The 17,349-nt window shown below is 41.0% G+C and overlaps 1 long non-coding RNA gene across 1 annotated transcript; it reads right to left on the reverse strand.

Moving 5' to 3' along the window:
- Positions 1-1,666: 1,666 nt before the first annotated feature.
- On the reverse strand, positions 1,667-3,503 carry LOC135768416 (uncharacterized). Its single transcript, XR_010542167.2, has 3 exons — positions 3,117-3,503; positions 2,740-2,852; positions 1,667-2,086 (listed from the first exon to the last, which is right to left on the reverse strand). It is a non-coding gene; the product is annotated as an uncharacterized lncRNA (long non-coding RNA).
- Between the last annotated feature and the right edge of the window lie 13,846 nt (positions 3,504-17,349).

Raw genomic sequence — 17,349 nt, forward strand, 5'->3', positions numbered from 1 at the left:
TATACTTTTTTTCTGAGAGTGCAATGGCAACTTCCTTTTAATATGCAGCAACCTCGAGCAGAACCATGGTTCAGAATGGGCAGCCATTTGCCTCGACTGGTTGGGGTGAGGAGACATGGAGAAATACAGTGGCCAGCACTCTAAAAATGGCTGGGCTCAAAAATGTTGGGTAAATATTGGACAGAACACACTACTGGGTTAATATTGACCCAATGCTGGGTTGTTTTAACCCAACTGCTGGGTTATTATACCCCATGGTTGCATAACAACAATCCAGCATTTGTTCTTTTCAATATTTACTCATTATGAGTCAAAACTTAACCCACCCAGTTCTGCACTATACAAAGACTCACATGTAGGCCCGTATTATTGTTTAGTTAACTTATTTTTCCCACTTTGCATAGAGCCAAATGATTGGCCGAAACTCAGCTGGAGAAACAAAACCACTGTTAATCTCACTTACTGATTTCAAATGAAATCTCCTCAGCCGCTTGCAAAATGGCCTCCAACTGCTTCCTTCCAGAATAGGATGGCTTTTTGAAAGTAAGGCTGTTGGGCAGTCCTGCAACTTTAACTGTCATGCCTTGATTTACCAGGGGAGCCTTCCAGTACCTCCGGCATCCTCTGAAAGACACGGGCAAACACATGCATGTACATGTTACACATTGTAACACAGTCGGACAATTGTGACTCTCCTATCCTGTTAATAGCCAGTGTATCAGCTGTAAACAGTCATTTTGGTAATGTGTCATAATCTTATGGTTGATGGACACAAATAAGTTATTGATTTGATAATAATGCCATGAAATCATGAAGGTATATTAGGTTATCAAGACTTAAAAATTGTTTGAACATATGCTTACTATATTTTTGGTTAAACAGATCTTGCACTTTTCTTAGCAGTACATTGACCTCAACTCTGGTTCTCGGTGTTGCGGCTGAGGAGCTGGCTACAGATGTAACAACAGACAACAATCAATTTTATAAAACTATATTATGTATATAGGCACTATTACAGACCTGAGTCCATTTATGTGGATATACGGATATTTTATATAACCAATATTACCTTTGAAATGCAGTGCAAAGTTCACTGTGTCTGTTGAGTCCAGGAAATCGCTCGTTTGGTCATCTTTTTCAGCTGAAAAAAATTGGAAATAAACATGTTAAAACAAAATGCTAAAAGTGATTGAAAGTAAGGACTTGGAAATCTATGAACAGATAAAAATACACATTTATTAAAGCAACTTAAGTGTAAATAAAAAATTAACCAAATGAATAAGAAAACTGAAATATAATTAACTTTACCAGTGGAGGATTGAACATTTGTAGAATTTCTTCAGCCTCTCTGGTAGCTGCTCCAAGTTCAGCATTGTCAGCTTTCATGTCAAGATGCTTTGAAATAGTTGCAGCTTCCTGGCATAACTGGTCAAAACCTGAAGATGCCATATTGAAGAAAAGAAAGAATGCAAAGAGAAATAGGCAAAACAAATTGAAAGAGGGACAAACAGAGAGAGGGGGGAGAGTGAGAGAGAGTGAGTGAGTGTGTGTGTATACGTAGGAGAGTAGGGCTGTGCTAAATAATCGTCTGCGATTCTCATGCGTGTTTCATCAGTAAAGCTGGTTCCGTGATTAGAAGTAAATCGCCATCAGCTGCTTTCAGATGGAGCGGCATTTACTACACAGACTCGTTGTTCACAGAGAAGCTAGGCAAAACCGGGTTTAAAATCGAGGAAAATCGACTCCGACAATCTATGCAATTTTGCCTAGCTTCTCTGTGAACTACGGGTCTGTGTAATAAATGCCGCTCCATCTGAAAGCAGCTGATGGCGATTTACTTCTAATCACGGAACCGGCTTTACTGATGAAACACGCATGAGAATCGCAGACGATTATTTTGCACAGCCCTATAGAAGAGTGAGTGAGTTGGAGAGTGAGTGAGTTAGTAGGAGAGTGAGTTGGAGAGTGAGTGAGTGAGTAGGAGAGCGAGTACGAGAGCTTTTGCAAGTGATGGCTCTTAAAAGAGCCGTTGGTTTAAATGTTGTGGAGCGTGTAGATGGAGGAGCATGAGATGTATGTGAAGAAACTGCAAGACAAAAAAAATTGTGAATTACAAATTTTGGATATTTTTTTAATTCTTTATTTACTAAACATTGTATGTGTATAACTATTTACAACAAACCCCAAGATCCGCCCACTATCATAAGACTATATAATAAGATAAATAAATAAATAAAACGGCAATATAATAAAACTGACCAAAAAAAGAAAGATCTGAATGTCTAAAGATGTCAGATTTGTACATCAAATGTATTAAAAGCATGTTGTTGGTGTTACTGTTTTTTTACTATGTATAAAAAGGCTGAACTACTGTGGTAAAAGCATAAGGTTTGCTGTTACTGCACTACAAAATACCACAGTAGAAGTAGACTAACTGCGGTAAAAACATGGTACGATTTGTGTACTATAAACACACAATACCACAGTAGTAGTACATTGGTAGTTAATTCCAAAAATATGAATATAATAAAATGATCGAGGATAACGTGACTAGCTTTTAATCACGCGCTAATCAATCACCCACTGCTTGATTATGTGTTGAACTTATTTTGAACAAAAAGAAAGAATGTAATATAGATGACCAATACAATTCAGATAACATTTAGAAGCCGATCTGGATTAATAAAGAACATATAATGAATTTAATATCGAACAAACAGACACTTTTAGTATACTCACCGAGTGGCGACGTTTGTAAACAGATGATACATATCGCGATGATGTGCGAACGAGATTTGGGTCACGGCAGGGGCGTAGCCACGGGTGTGCGGGAGCCACCCACAGTAGCACACCTAAAATTGATGCAGAATATTTATTTATAGTTTCAATATTTTTTTGTACTAAACTTGGGCTGTTGTTGTTTACTTAGAATATATATATATATATATTTAAAATCAACCCTTTCACGCGTAAGTTAAAAATATTTTATCTGACCCCTTGTGTCCATGGCGACGGGTCATGATTGTCACGTGACACACCGCAACAACAATAATGTATTCTATTCGTTTTATTTCGTTTTTCCTTTTTTAAATTAAAATATTAACTAACTTGCTTACCATGTCAACTATCTGATACTCCAATCCTTCGTTTAAAGATCTTTATAAATTATCTTGATCTATAACGAGATGAGTCCTGTCCACCGGATTTACAGCACCTGAATTCCCCAGCGTTTCTGCTTATCTTGCCTGTGACACACGCAGATTTTCAGATGCACACCCAGAGTTTTTTTCTGGCTACGGGTCACGCTTCTTGAGTGCGATGAACAAAATCGTATGGTATAGTACGATTTAATCTATTCGTATTAATTAGCACGAAATCCCTGCAACACAGGGCTGTGTTAAATGCGATGAACTAATCGTACGATTTCGTACGAGCCAGCTCGTATGGTTTCATACGATTTAGCCACTTGGTTAAATCGTTTGAATTATTACGAATTCGCCGTGAGATAGGGTTGGATTGTTCCCCATGTGTTTCTTGGTACATCGTTTGTGCCTGTGTATAAATAATGTTTCGGTTGTCCTTTGTCAGTCATTTTTGGTTTAATGTGTTGGTTCTTGTATTCTGTGCTGTGGCTCCATCCGAGGATTATCTTGTTGTTTGTTTTCACTGCCATGTTTTGTGCTGCCTCTGCCTGCCTTCCTTTCATCCCACGTTACAGAAACTCTGTGTAAGAAGGTACTTTTCTCTGTAGTTAATGCACCTCTGGTCTCATTTAGTCAAAGAAAACCGTAGTAAAAAATACACTCCATTAACGTGTGAAAAAAATTCATAACGCCCCTTTGAATACTTCTATGGGCTGCTATAGATGCAATGGCAGAAGTAGAATAATAATAAGAAAGCCAGGGCTTCACTCCTTATAATAAATCAAATGAAAACGAGAAAACATATGTGAACTAAATACTGTAATTTATTTACCAAATAAGTTTATGAAAAAGCTTTTTTAATCAACCAACAACTCTATATACATTTGTTTGCATTAATAGAAATATTACATGTTTAAACATTTTCATCAAGGTGTCAACATCGGTGCTTGTGGGATTTGGTCAAGTTTAGAAGAGGTGCAGAGACTAGTCTTGGTTTTTGAAGGTGGTGCCATCCACTCCACAGAGTTTAATCTCAACCGGACCAGTCTAGGGAAAGTGGCATCACTACAGTATACATACTCCAACCCGGAGCTCTGGATGACTGTGAAAATGTGTTCACTGCTGAGGACCTGATACTCTTCCTTCAGAACAAGCAGCAAGGAGACCTAAACAATAGAGCCAAAACTGTACTGTTACAGACCACAAAGTAAGCAAAACCTGCACTCACCCAGCAAGTAGGGACTTTAAGCAACTGTCATGACTGCTGGGTGATCGATGGCTGTGTGATCTGTGTGTGTGTGTTGTTTACCTGTGGTGCCGGTTCCTCGTGTGTTCACTAACTCCGCCCCCTTGTTTCAGTTGATTGTTCACCGGTGGTGTCTCGTTTACCTTTCCCTTTATATTGCACGTAGTCCTGTCCTTTGTTGCGCGCTCATTGTTTTATCACAGTCCTGCTGCCCTGCCTTGTCTTGTCAGTCGCTCTCTGTCTTTTCCTTTGTTACCCCAGGTTTGGTTTCGGCGTTCGGGGACGCGTCTTCACCCGGACCGCTCGCTTGTTGGAGCATTGGATTATACTGACTTTGTTTGTCTCTCGATACAGCTGGTTCGCTTCGTTTCTAGGCGGTATACCAGCTGTCTCCCTCTCTCCGGTTTGCATCATCACCCGTGAGTGGAGTTCACCCATTTTACCTTGTGGATTATATTGACTCTAACTACTGTTGTTTCTCGGAACCACTGGTTCGCTTCGTTTTTAGGCGGTGACCAGTGGTTTCCGGGTGGTCCTTCTTCATCTGGATTACACAGTGGATTATCTGTCTGAGAACTTGGACTTCCATCTCCGCCTGTCATCCACCTTCAGGGCGGCGTGTTTCATCCCTCTGTTGCGTGTGGTGACAGTGCTGGCGTTCTCGACGGAACGCGTGGGTGGCTCTCTCTTCCTTTGGATCTGTACTGAATTATTGTGTAGCGCCGACTCACTCTCCCCTACTGTGGGAGTGATTCATTCCCACAGTAGTGTTTCCATCGGAGTGAGTCAACGGGTGTACGCCGTGTGTGGATCTACCAGTGACTTGCTCTCCTGTTTTCTATATTTTTCTAAATAAACTATTTAACTTGCACTTGACTCTGAGTCCGTTTCCTGACAGATGAGCGCGCCAAAAATGGAGTCAGCAAGTTTAGAGAGTCGGGAGGTACAGACCGCCCTTCACCAGCAGGGGGCGGCCATCGACCAACATTCGTCGTTATTGTCTGCTGCTGCCAGAGATTTCAGCATCCTGTCTGAGCAACTGAAAGAGCTCAGCAATCGCTTGGACCAAGTGACTCCTCGCCATGAAGCCTCAACCTCATCCGGAGGAGCCGCTTCATTTGAACAGGAGCCACACACGGCTACACCCCCCACCTACAATGGCGATCCCAACACCTGCAGATCCTTTTTACAGCAGTGCTCTCTCGTCTTCGCACTCCAGCCCCGTCGATTTTCTTCATCCACTTCCAAGGTGGCCTATGTCCTGACATTACTCACTGGAAGGGCGAGAGACTGGGGTATGGCCGCCTGGGGGGCTAAAGCTCCTTTTACTTTTTCATTTGAGGCTCTTGAGGAGGAGATGTTAAAACTGTTTGACCGCTCACTCAAGGGAGACATGGCAGCGGCTGAGTTGGTGAGATTACGGCAACGTAATGACTCTGTGACTGATTTCGCCATACGATTCAAAACGCTCGCTATTTGCTGCAACTGGAATGACGCGGCATTAAGAGCACAGTTCCTCGAGGGTCTCACGCCAGGTATTCAAGACGAGATTGCACTGAGGGAGCCACCCACGTCCCTGGAAGCTGTCATCGATCTGGCTCTGAGGGTCGAGTCTCGCCATCGGCAGAGAGATCTGCGTCGCTCATTTCGCCACCTGATGTCAGAACCAGGGGAGATCGCTTCAGAGACGCCCTCCGAGGAGCCTATGCAGCTGGGCAAGTTCCGAATTTCTGCTGGAGAGAGAAGTCGTCGGCTATCTAATGGCCTCTGTTTGTATTGTGGCAAGCCGGGGCATCTGGCGGCCACCTGTCCGGTAAAAGCTCACGCCCGCCGATGAACCTGGGAGTCTCGGTGGGCGCATCGTCATTTAAATCTCCCGTAAGCAGCACCACACTACCTGTCATGATTAACTCTTTCTCGTCACAGGCGTTGCTGGATTCCGGTGCGGAGGCGTGTCTTTTGGATGCTGGGTTGGCCAAGTCCTGGGGTATTCCATTCATCCCTCTCTCCTCTCCTTTGTCTGCCTGGACATTGAAGGGCCAGCATATGGCTGTGATCACGCACCGCACACCCCCTGTGAGTTTGTTTGTTTCTGGCAATCATCGTGAGGAGATTGAATTCTACATCTTAGAAGATTCACAATCGCCAGTCATTTTAGGTCATGACTGGCTATCCAAACATAATCCTCACGTTGATTGGCAGAACAATGTTGTGTTATCATGGAAGTCTTCGTGTTATGTTTCTTGTCTTGGTCCTGCTCCCTCTCTTGTCTCTTGTTCTGTCTCGCAGGTCCCGGCTATCGATCTCTCAGGGGTCCCGGCGGAGTACTCGGATCTGTATCAGGTTTTCAGTAAGTCCCGGGCCACTTCTCTGCCTCCTCATCGGTCGTATGATTGCGAGATTAAACTACTTCCCAACACTTCTCCGCCTAAGGGTCGCATATTTTCCCTAGCTAAACCAGAAAGAGAGGCTATGGATAAGTACATTAATGACGCTCTTAAAGCCGGTCTCATTCGCCGCTCCTCGTCTCCAGCTGGTGCTGGATTTTTCTTTGTAAAAAAGAAAGACGGGTCTCTTCGTCCGTGCATTGATTATCGAGGGCTGAATGACATTACTGTTAAGAATAAGTACCCCTTGCCTTTAATGTCATCAGCATTCGAGTTATTACAGGGAGCGCGCGTATTTACCAAATTAGATCTGCGCAACGCTTATCATTTGGTACGTATTAGAGAGGGCGATGAGTGGAAGACAGCCTTTAATACACCTTCTGGACACTGGGAATATTCCGTTCTGCCGTTCGGTCTTTGTAACGCTCCAGCTGTCTTCCAGACCATGGTCAATGAAGTGCTGGGTGACATGATTAACAGATTTGTCTTTGTGTATCTCGATGACATTCTCATCTTTTCTCCCTCCATGCAGATACACACTCAGCACGTTCGCATGGTTTTACAACGGCTATTAGAGAATCAGCTATTCGTTAAGGCGGAGAAGTGCGAGTTCCACAAAAAGTCGGTTTCGTTTCTGGGTTTTGTCATTGCCGAGGGAGAAATTCGTCCCGATCCCGCTAAGGTTAAGACGGTTGCCGATTGGCCAGTACCCGACACTCGGAAGGAGCTTCAGCGATTTCTGGGGTTCGCCAATTTTTATCGGCGTTTCATCAGAAATTTTGGTCAGATCGCTAAGCCTCTCACCGCTCTCACTTCACCTAATGTATGTTTCCGTTGGAGTAGAGAGGCTCAGGAGGCCTTTGATGTGTTAAAATCCCGGTTCATCTCTGCGCCTGTCCTCTCTATTCCCGATCCGGCTAAACAATTTATAGTGGAAGTGGATGCATCTGATGTCGGGGTAGGCGCCGTCTTATCACAGCGATCGTCTATTGATGGGAAAGTACATCCGTGTGCTTTTTTCTCTCACCGGTTAAACCCAGCAGAACGTAATTACGACATAGGGAATCGGGAGCTGTTGGCGGTTAGACTCGCTTTGGGTGAATGGCGTCACTGGTTGGAGGGAACCTCGGAGCCCTTTCTGGTCTGGACGGATCATAAGAATCTTGAATATATCCGTTCGGCCAGAAGACTAACATCTAGGCAGGCTCGTTGGGCACTCTTCTTTGATCGTTTCAACTTCACCCTCTCGTACCGGCCTGGCTCGAAAAATACCAAACCTGATGCTCTCTCCCGTCTGTTCGAAAAGTCCGATTCGGAGAGGACGGAGACCATTCTCCCGGAGGGGAGGGTGGTCGGCGCCCTCGTATGGGGAATCGAACAGCGGGTGAGAGAGGCCGGCCGGGAGGGGGAAGTTCTGGAGGGGTGTCCAGCGGGTCGCCTATGGGTTCCTGAGCGGTTACGTTCCGATGTCATCCGGTGGGGTCACGAGTCCAAATTTGTCGGCCATCCAGGTATTCGGAGAACGTTGGCTGCCGTCCGTCAGCGTTTTTGGTGGCCTTCTATGTCCACTGACGTCAGACAGTTTGTATTAGCCTGTTCGGTTTGTGCTCGTAATAAGGCATCTAATTTACCACCCGCTGGTCTGCTTAAATCTTTGCCCGTGCCCTCCCGCCCCTGGTCTCATATAGCTCTTGATTTTGTCACCGGCTTACCGGCATCTAATGGTAACACTGTTGTTCTAACTGTGGTGGATCGTTTTTCGAAGGCGGTTCATTTCATTCCCCTGCCCAAGCTACCTTCTGCAAAAGAGATGGCTCAGGTTTTGATTAATCACGTTTTTCGGTTACATGGTATTCCGACTGACGTAGTGTCAGATAGGGGTCCTCAGTTCATCTCTCGTTTTTGGCAGGAGTTTTGTAGACAAATTGGCGCCACGGCCAGCTTGTCTTCTGGTTATCACCCGCAGACCAATGGGCAATGCGAACGGGCTAATCAGGATCTCGGTAGAACGCTCAGCTGTCTGTCGTCACAATATCCGAATTCCTGGTGCGATCAGCTCCCGTGGGTTGAATATTCTCATAATTCTCTTCCCGTTACGTCTACCAATTTGTCCCCGTTTGAACTTTCCATCGGTTATCAACCTCCCCTGTTTCCATCACAGGAGCCCGAGGCAGCGGTTCCGTCTGCGTTAGCTTTCGTACGCAGGTGCAGACGCACCTGGAGGAGAGCTAAGACACTGTTATTATCTAATTCCAGACGAACCAAAGCTGCAGCTGATCGTCATCGGCGACCTCCACCCCGTTACGTTTGTGGTCAAAAGGTATGGCTTTCTACCAAGGATCTGTCTCTCCGTGAGCCTTCTCGTAAGCTGGCTCCGAGATTCATTGGGCCATACAGTATTTCTAAGGTCATTAATCCGGTGACGATTAAGCTTAAGTTACCCCTTTCTCTTGGTCGGGTTCACCCTGTTTTTCATGTATCCAAGGTTAAACCTGTGATGTTTGCTCGCTATAACCCCCCTGTCTCTGCCCCTAATCCCCCCGCCCCTCGTCTAGTGGATGGTGCCCCTGTCTACACTGTTAAGAGGTTACTAGACTCCCGCCGCAGGGGCAGAGGATTTCAGTATTTAGTGGATTGGGAAGGATACGGTCCTGATGAGAGGAGCTGGGTTCCGGGTCGGGATTTGCTGGATCCTGGGCTGATCGAGGACCTCCGTCGGCGACAGGGTGAGTTCCCCGGTCCGTCTGGTGCCGGTCGTGGAGGGGGGGCTACTGTCATGACTGCTGGGTGATCGATGGCTGTGTGATCTGTGTGTGTGTGTTGTTTACCTGTGGTGCCGGTTCCTCGTGTGTTCACTAACTCCGCCCCCTTGTTTCAGTTGATTGTTCACCGGTGGTGTCTCGTTTACCTTTCCCTTTATATTGCACGTAGTCCTGTCCTTTGTTGCGCGCTCATTGTTTTATCACAGTCCTGCTGCCCTGCCTTGTCTTGTCAGTCGCTCTCTGTCTTTTCCTTTGTTACCCCAGGTTTGGTTTCGGCGTTCGGGGACGCGTCTTCACCCGGACCGCTCGCTTGTTGGAGCATTGGATTATACTGACTTTGTTTGTCTCTCGATACAGCTGGTTCGCTTCGTTTCTAGGCGGTATACCAGCTGTCTCCCTCTCTCCGGTTTGCATCATCACCCGTGAGTGGAGTTCACCCATTTTACCTTGTGGATTATATTGACTCTAACTACTGTTGTTTCTCGGAACCACTGGTTCGCTTCGTTTTTAGGCGGTGACCAGTGGTTTCCGGGTGGTCCTTCTTCATCTGGATTACACAGTGGATTATCCGTCTGAGAACTTGGACTTCCATCTCCGCCTGTCATCCACCTTCAGGGCGGCGTGTTTCATCCCTCTGTTGCGTGTGGTGACAGTGCTGGCGTTCTCGACGGAACGCGTGGGTGGCTCTCTCTTCCTTTGGATCTGTACTGAATTATTGTGTAGCGCCGACTCACTCTCCCCTACTGTGGGAGTGATTCATTCCCACAGTAGTGTTTCCATCGGAGTGAGTCAACGGGTGTACGCCGTGTGTGGATCTACCAGTGACTTGCTCTCCTGTTTTCTATATTTTTCTAAATAAACTATTTAACTTGCACTTGACTCTGAGTCCGTTTCCTGACAGCAACAGCTGGGAATGGAACGGCTACGGCGACTGGAAGTATGCTGTCACACCACCGGAGCCAGGAACGTAAAAATCACTAAGCAACCGTAAACAGGACAGCGCAACGCGGCATTAATTCATTTATTGAGAAACTAAAAAATGTCATTTAAAAAAGCAAGAGAAGGGTTGGTTTTGGCATTAAATGACAATCTTTGTCAGAAGAGGAGTTTTTACTATTGTATGATGTAAATAAGTCTAAATTTAAGCAATACTTGAAAACATTGAATACTTAAAAATCTTTAAAATTAGCTTAAATTTAAAACATTTTAACACATATTATATAAAAGACTTGTGGTACAATCATAAACTGATGCAATTACAATGTCATATGCCATAAAACATAACATTTATTAACACAATCTCTCACGTTGTAGTGACTACGGCAAATCAGCTGTTCTCCCGTAGTAGACCGTTACAGTAGAACGTCACAAAGTAGCAGGTAAATTCGCGCATGCGCAATACAATGCCAGAATGCCGTTGCCGTTCCACCAGAGGGTGTTGCTTAAAGTCCCTAATAATTTAGAAAAGGTGGCAACACCAACGGATGTTGAAGGGCATCCAGACCATCAACTACCAACCAAAACAATCTCCTTATGACACTGATGTTTCCCTTCCAGATGTGCTGCTGAACAACTTGCAGGCACATTTTGAAGCAAAGAATGATGCATCAATGTGAAAGATCATCCCGCATCCCAACAACCAGGTATTTGGTTTTACCATGTATCAGGGCCATAACCACAATAGACATTAAGGGCTGCATATCCCCCCAATAATCAGAAACTGCCAAATTGTCCTTACCATATTAAAATTTTTTATATACATAGATGTATCTCTGAATATGTTGGTCCCCCTCAATGTTCACGGTATGGTTACGGCCTTGCCATGGCTGATTTAAGGAAGACTCTTAAGTACACCCTTCCCTGGCAAAGTGCTCGGATGATGTAAACACTAGCAGTTAGATGTTCTCAATGACATCTTTAAAGGAATAGTTTAGCCCCTATTTTACTCACCCTCAAGCTATTCACGGTGTAAAATACTTTTTACTTTTTCAACTAAACACAAAGTTAAATTTGTTTGGGTTAAATTTGTCATTTTACAAGATTACACATAATTTCATTTTAAATTTCTTTGCATGTGTGGATTGCATGTGTTGTTATTGTTTCAAAACTGCATTCCAGAAAATGCATCCTTCTATTATAAAATGACATTTAGGGCTACGATTTTATAAATCTTATTAAAGCCACTACCGTTTTTTTTTAGTTCGTTTTTTTATGTTTTTTTTTTTAATTGATAGAGATGTTGTAGTATTTTTCATTTGTTCCTGTTATACGGACAAAAAATAGTTTTTATTTCGTACAGTATATCCAAAAACAGTGTATCCATAAATAGACCTGTGTTTCATTCTCACATTGGGAACATCTGTTTACACCTTTAGTTACCTGGCTTTTCTGGTAGCTTTCTGTAAATTTATTTGTTCTTGATAATGATTTATAAAACTTAAAATGAGAGATATTTACCCTCAGATCTGACAAAAAATCAGAGAGTCAAAGCCTCAAGTTTAACCTTGATTTATGTCATGGTTAGTAAGATGTTATTGGCAGGTACATAAATGCATTTTATAATAAATTAGATTTCCTAAAAAGTATAAGTAGCATTTATGTTGGGCCACTTTTCTGTGGTGTGTTGCGAGTAGGGTGTTGTGGGCCGTTTTGTTTGAAAAAGTCCAGGGACCTATTTAGACACAGTTCCCCCTAATTAAAATTTTTAAAGGCGGGGTGCATGATTTCTAAAAAAAACACTTTGGAAAAGGGAGTCAGGCCGAGTACCAAAACACACTTGTAGCCAATCAGCAGTCAGAGATCATGCAACCTGCCTTTAAACAAATATAAAAACTCAAGCTAACAGTTCTTAAAAAAATAATACAAGTGTTTCATGCTCACAGTTGCTGCAAATAGGGCTACACCGTGCCAGTTTTCTAAAAGATAAACAACACCATAAGTTGATGAATCAGTCAATTCTTGATATTTACCAAAACAATTCAGACCAACCTGTAGTTATTTTTTATTATTATTCCTCAAGATTAGCTACTATCTTTGAAGATGCCTGTATAACTGGACTCCTAGTGCCGCCTGACTGAGGATGATGAGTAAAGTACATTACATTCACTTTACACTGAAAAAGCGTGCAGGATCATATGTTGATGAATTTCTTGTTGAAGTTAGTTATCTTACCAACAGGAGTATTTTGAACACCCAACAAACTAATTGTCCTGACTAGTTTTGTCTCCTTAGGAGAACACAAAAGATATTCAGCAGACTGAACAAAAGTCAGTAGTGCAGTTGTCATCTACAAATAGGACAAAAAGTGTCTGCTAAATGCCATCTAAAGTCAGTTGCTTGTTAATGTTAAAAATTATGAACTACATAGTAGGCAAAAATCAGTATGGAAGTCAAGTAGCAGTGTTCGAATTGAAGGGGGTCTGGGGGGTCCTGGACCTGCTATAAGCCTCGAAGGACCCCCCATAAACCACAAAAATATAAATTAGGGGGTCCCCTGGTTTTTATTAAAATTAAAATACAACATGAATTTAAAATTTCCATGTTGCGCTGTCACAAAGCGATATGCTACTGTCCATTATTTGTCCCAATTTCGCAATAAACGAATTCAAATGATTTCTGTTTGAAATAAATATCAACTCGCAAGTGCGCCTCCCGCTGTTTTCTGGAGGAATTGACAGACGAGTTAATGTCTCTGTCTGCGTGTGGATTATTTTCACCTCAGTGACGGTAAGAATATTTAGTAATCTTTTGGGTTAGGTTTTTTTAATTCTTCTCAAACTATTATTTCATAACAGTCGTGAGGCTACACACTCAAATTGACAGCTGGTCCACCAAGTCAAAAGAAACACAAAATATTTTATTGGGAAAGCAGAAGAAATCACGCATAAATGATAATAAATTAGCCTATAGTCTTTTTAAAACGAATTGTTCAAATACGCATCATTCAGAAATAAATAACTATTTATAGAAAGCTTATCTTTTGCATGTGTTGTTTTAAACCTTGCAAATGTTAACATGCAAGCGAAGCGATTTTAAACTATTTAAGCGCAAGATGTTAAAGTAAGCTGTTTTGTGTGTGCACAGGCAATGACGCACAAACTCAAATGAACGCACACTCATAAGCGGACGCATGGAGACACGCGATTCTAAAGCATGCAAAAACACAATTATTTTGAAATACCACAGTCTTGGCACTTATTCTCATAAAAACATTCAGTGCAAACAGTTCAGAAAGAAGTCAAATCTTTGTGTTGGTCTTGCTTGTGTTTCTGTCATTTATATTAATTAAACAACAGAAAACAAAGGAAAATCACTTCTGTATCTTTAAAAAGATTAATTATATTTAATTTATATAATAAAGAAGACAGGGTAATGTTTATTTGATTATATTTATGTACCTAAGTACTACTGTTAGATCTTACTTTATTTGTAACTTTGTTCTTTTCTATTTTTATATGCTCATCATTTCTTAATTTGTTCTTATTTTATTTTCCTAGCCCCAGTTTTGCTGAAAATTATTCGATCTATGATTTAAAAAATGCAATGTAATCCATTTAACCACTACTATATAGTAAAAATATGTAATTTGAGATTAGGCATTGAGGTCCACCCTATTTCACCCCTATTCTGTTGAAAATTTCTGGCCTTGCAGTGTTTCACACTAATTTGAGGGGTAAAAACGTTTAGGGTTTGAGTTAAGGGTAATTTGGGGTTTCTTTTATTAAAACCAGGATCAGATGATTGTTGATCCAGGATCACATCTTACTTTGTCAAATCACAGCAACCCTATAATGAGGGGGTGGGGCTTGACCAGGGGGTGGGGCTTAGGTAGGGGACCCCCCATAAGCTTTGACACAATTCGAACACTGTCAAGTAGTATGTATACATTTTTAGTATTTGAAAAGGCGAAAGGTACCCCGATGACCTATTTCTTCTGGCTATATATTAAAGTTTTCATTTACTGGATGCCCTTCTATGCTAGAAATATGCAAGCTGAGGAGCTGCCAACTTGAAAAGTGAATAAAGTGAAAGTACCAGATTTAAGTAGCCATAATTGTATTCCTCGTGATTGTACTTTTTAAACAACACACACAAAATGTATGGTCGTGGTTGTTGTGATTGCGTCATAAGTCAAAGGACATATGGGTCACATGACAATCAATACACTTGATATGTACAAAATGTATTCATACCCAAACATACAAAGTAGAACATGATGTGTTTACGACAGCTGCTGCCAGAACTCTTACCCGAACCAGAAAATTTGAGCATATTAATTCAGTCCTCAGGTCTGTTACATTTCACATAAAGTTACTCTATGGCTCAGGACCTTAATACACTGCAGACATGCTGATTGAATATGAACCTAACAAATTACTCCGATCATTATGATCAAGTCTTTAAAATACCAAGGGTTAACACATAACAAGATGAGTCAGCGTTTAGTTATGACACCAACCATAGCTGGATTCAGGTTTCAGAAGAGATCAGATGTAATTCCATTTTAAATCATTAAATTAGAAACACATCTGCATTAAATGAAGCACTGTGCTGCTTTACACTTATTGCACTTTTATCCCAGTCATTTTATTTCTGTCCTTTTTTATTACGTAAAATGCTTACATGTCTTTGTTTTATTGTGATTTTAAATATCTTTTTTATATTCTCTTTGTAAATCATTTCTATGTGCTGGAACGACATTATAAATAAATGAATAATTTATGTGTAAAGCACTTCGATTTACCCCTGTTTATAAAATGTGCTACACACTAATCAACATTTGAAGTGGATCAAAACCATTCATGTCTTAGAATTTATTTTTTTAAATCCACTTCAGATGTTGACTATATATAAATAAGTTTTGCCTAAAAAGATAAGTAAAACATTTAATAATCTTTGACTGATTTGTTCTCCGAGAAATAAAAAATGCTGCTTCTGTATCATCCCTTTTATATCACCTTCATTTATACGAGTGTTGAAAAAAAAGTGTCTGCCAAATGCATAAATGTAAGCCTTCTGTATCATTTGCAAAAGTTTGATTGCACATGCTGGGACGTGCCATGAGACATTCAGTCCGATGTAAAAATTACAAGAGCCTGAACAAAGAGATGTGCAGTGTGCTTAGTTAGATATTATAAATCCTGATTTTTCAGATTTTGTATAATGTCAATCTGCATTACCAAGTAGTCTTTGTTATCTGTATTAGGCTAGTTAACAAGCATAGATGCTCGTAAAATGTGTAGTCAATGCTAAAAGTGCATTTTTGTCTGGTACTCAGTGCAACTCTAACATCATTAGTCATTATTTATGCTTTCAGTTTCATCCAGATCGATTCAGATGCTGAGTCACATATAAAAGCTTTTAGATCAGAGTGGAGTGGTCAGGATGATCCAATCACAGTCAAGTTTGATAAATATTAAAGATATTATTTAGCAGAAGGTTTTGGGTTGAATTTTCATTTGTAAAATGAAAAATCTTTGTAAATCTGTCTGCAAATCTTTGTAAAATTAAAATACAGGAAAAACAGATGATTAGTGTATGGAATGAAATGTATACTGTAGTTTCAGTTTCTCCAATCGCATAGCATTGGTCAGTCCACTTCTGCAGACTGCAGTCGACGCAGCCCAGAAGATCTTGTTTCTACAACAACAGACATCACCTCAGAGGAGACTTACAGGACACAAAAGAATATATGAAAATCGGAAAAAGACAAAATATTTTTTTAATGAAAACTGAATTGAATGGATTACTGGATTATTGCACATTAATTATTAATATTGAAGATTATGAGATTTAAAATGACAAAGATGAAGATTCTTCTGTGTTTCTTCATGTCGGTTCATGTGATCGTCTCTATCTCAAATGGTATGTATATTACAAATAAACACATAATGGATTTATTACTTGTTGTCCCTCAAATTGAAGATTTTTGTGTATTTTAAATTTTGCACCTGAAAAACATTGTTTGTTTCTTGCCACTTAACTTTACATGCTGCTAAATGCTGTAAAAATATGACTGGCTAGTGTTTTGTATTATTTTGATTAAAATATATTGATATATTGTATATTTCAATTTTTTTATTAATACAATTACAAGATTAATCGGGCATTAATTTGCGTTATAGTGTTATCTGCTAAAATACAAAAAAACATAATTTAATTATGCTGCCATCAGTCCTAATATTATTGCATGACATCACGTGTGGGCGAACCCTATTATGCTACAATGAAGATTATATGATGACACTGGGAATGGTTGTAGCTAGAAAATCTCTTGGTAAATTAGTTATTCACATAAATGTTACAAGGAATAGAAATATTACATTTGTGCAGCTTGTTAACAGCTTTCAAAAGCAGTTTTTATAAACAATTGATTTGTGGGGCCTCTAATAACATTTATATCAGCAAAAACTCCCTATTGGAGGTTTGTCTGACATTCCTAAAGTGTTTAACTGTGTATTGGTTATACTGGGATCGCCCATGAAAAATTTGTATCTGTTAATGCTGCGAGGAAAACAATCTAATGAATGCATGTACAAATCTATGAATGTATATTTAGGTCAGGAGAAATCACAGCATTTATCCATTTTGGTTAATTTTGGAAACTGGTTAATAATCATTTATTTGCATATATATTGGATGTGATTATCCTGACATCAAGTCATTGTGCACGTCTACTTTAGTCTCTGTTGAAGGTCATCAGAGCACTAAAGGCTCTGACAAATAGTTTGCGTTCTGTCAAACGACAGGATCAATTGTATTGTGGTTGTTGTATTGTGTGCAATCCTTTATTGACCCAGAACTGCAGCTAA

The sequence above is a fragment of the Paramisgurnus dabryanus genome, chromosome 3, assembly GCF_030506205.2.
Source record: "Paramisgurnus dabryanus chromosome 3, PD_genome_1.1, whole genome shotgun sequence".
NCBI classification, from domain to species: domain Eukaryota; kingdom Metazoa; phylum Chordata; class Actinopteri; order Cypriniformes; family Cobitidae; genus Paramisgurnus; species Paramisgurnus dabryanus.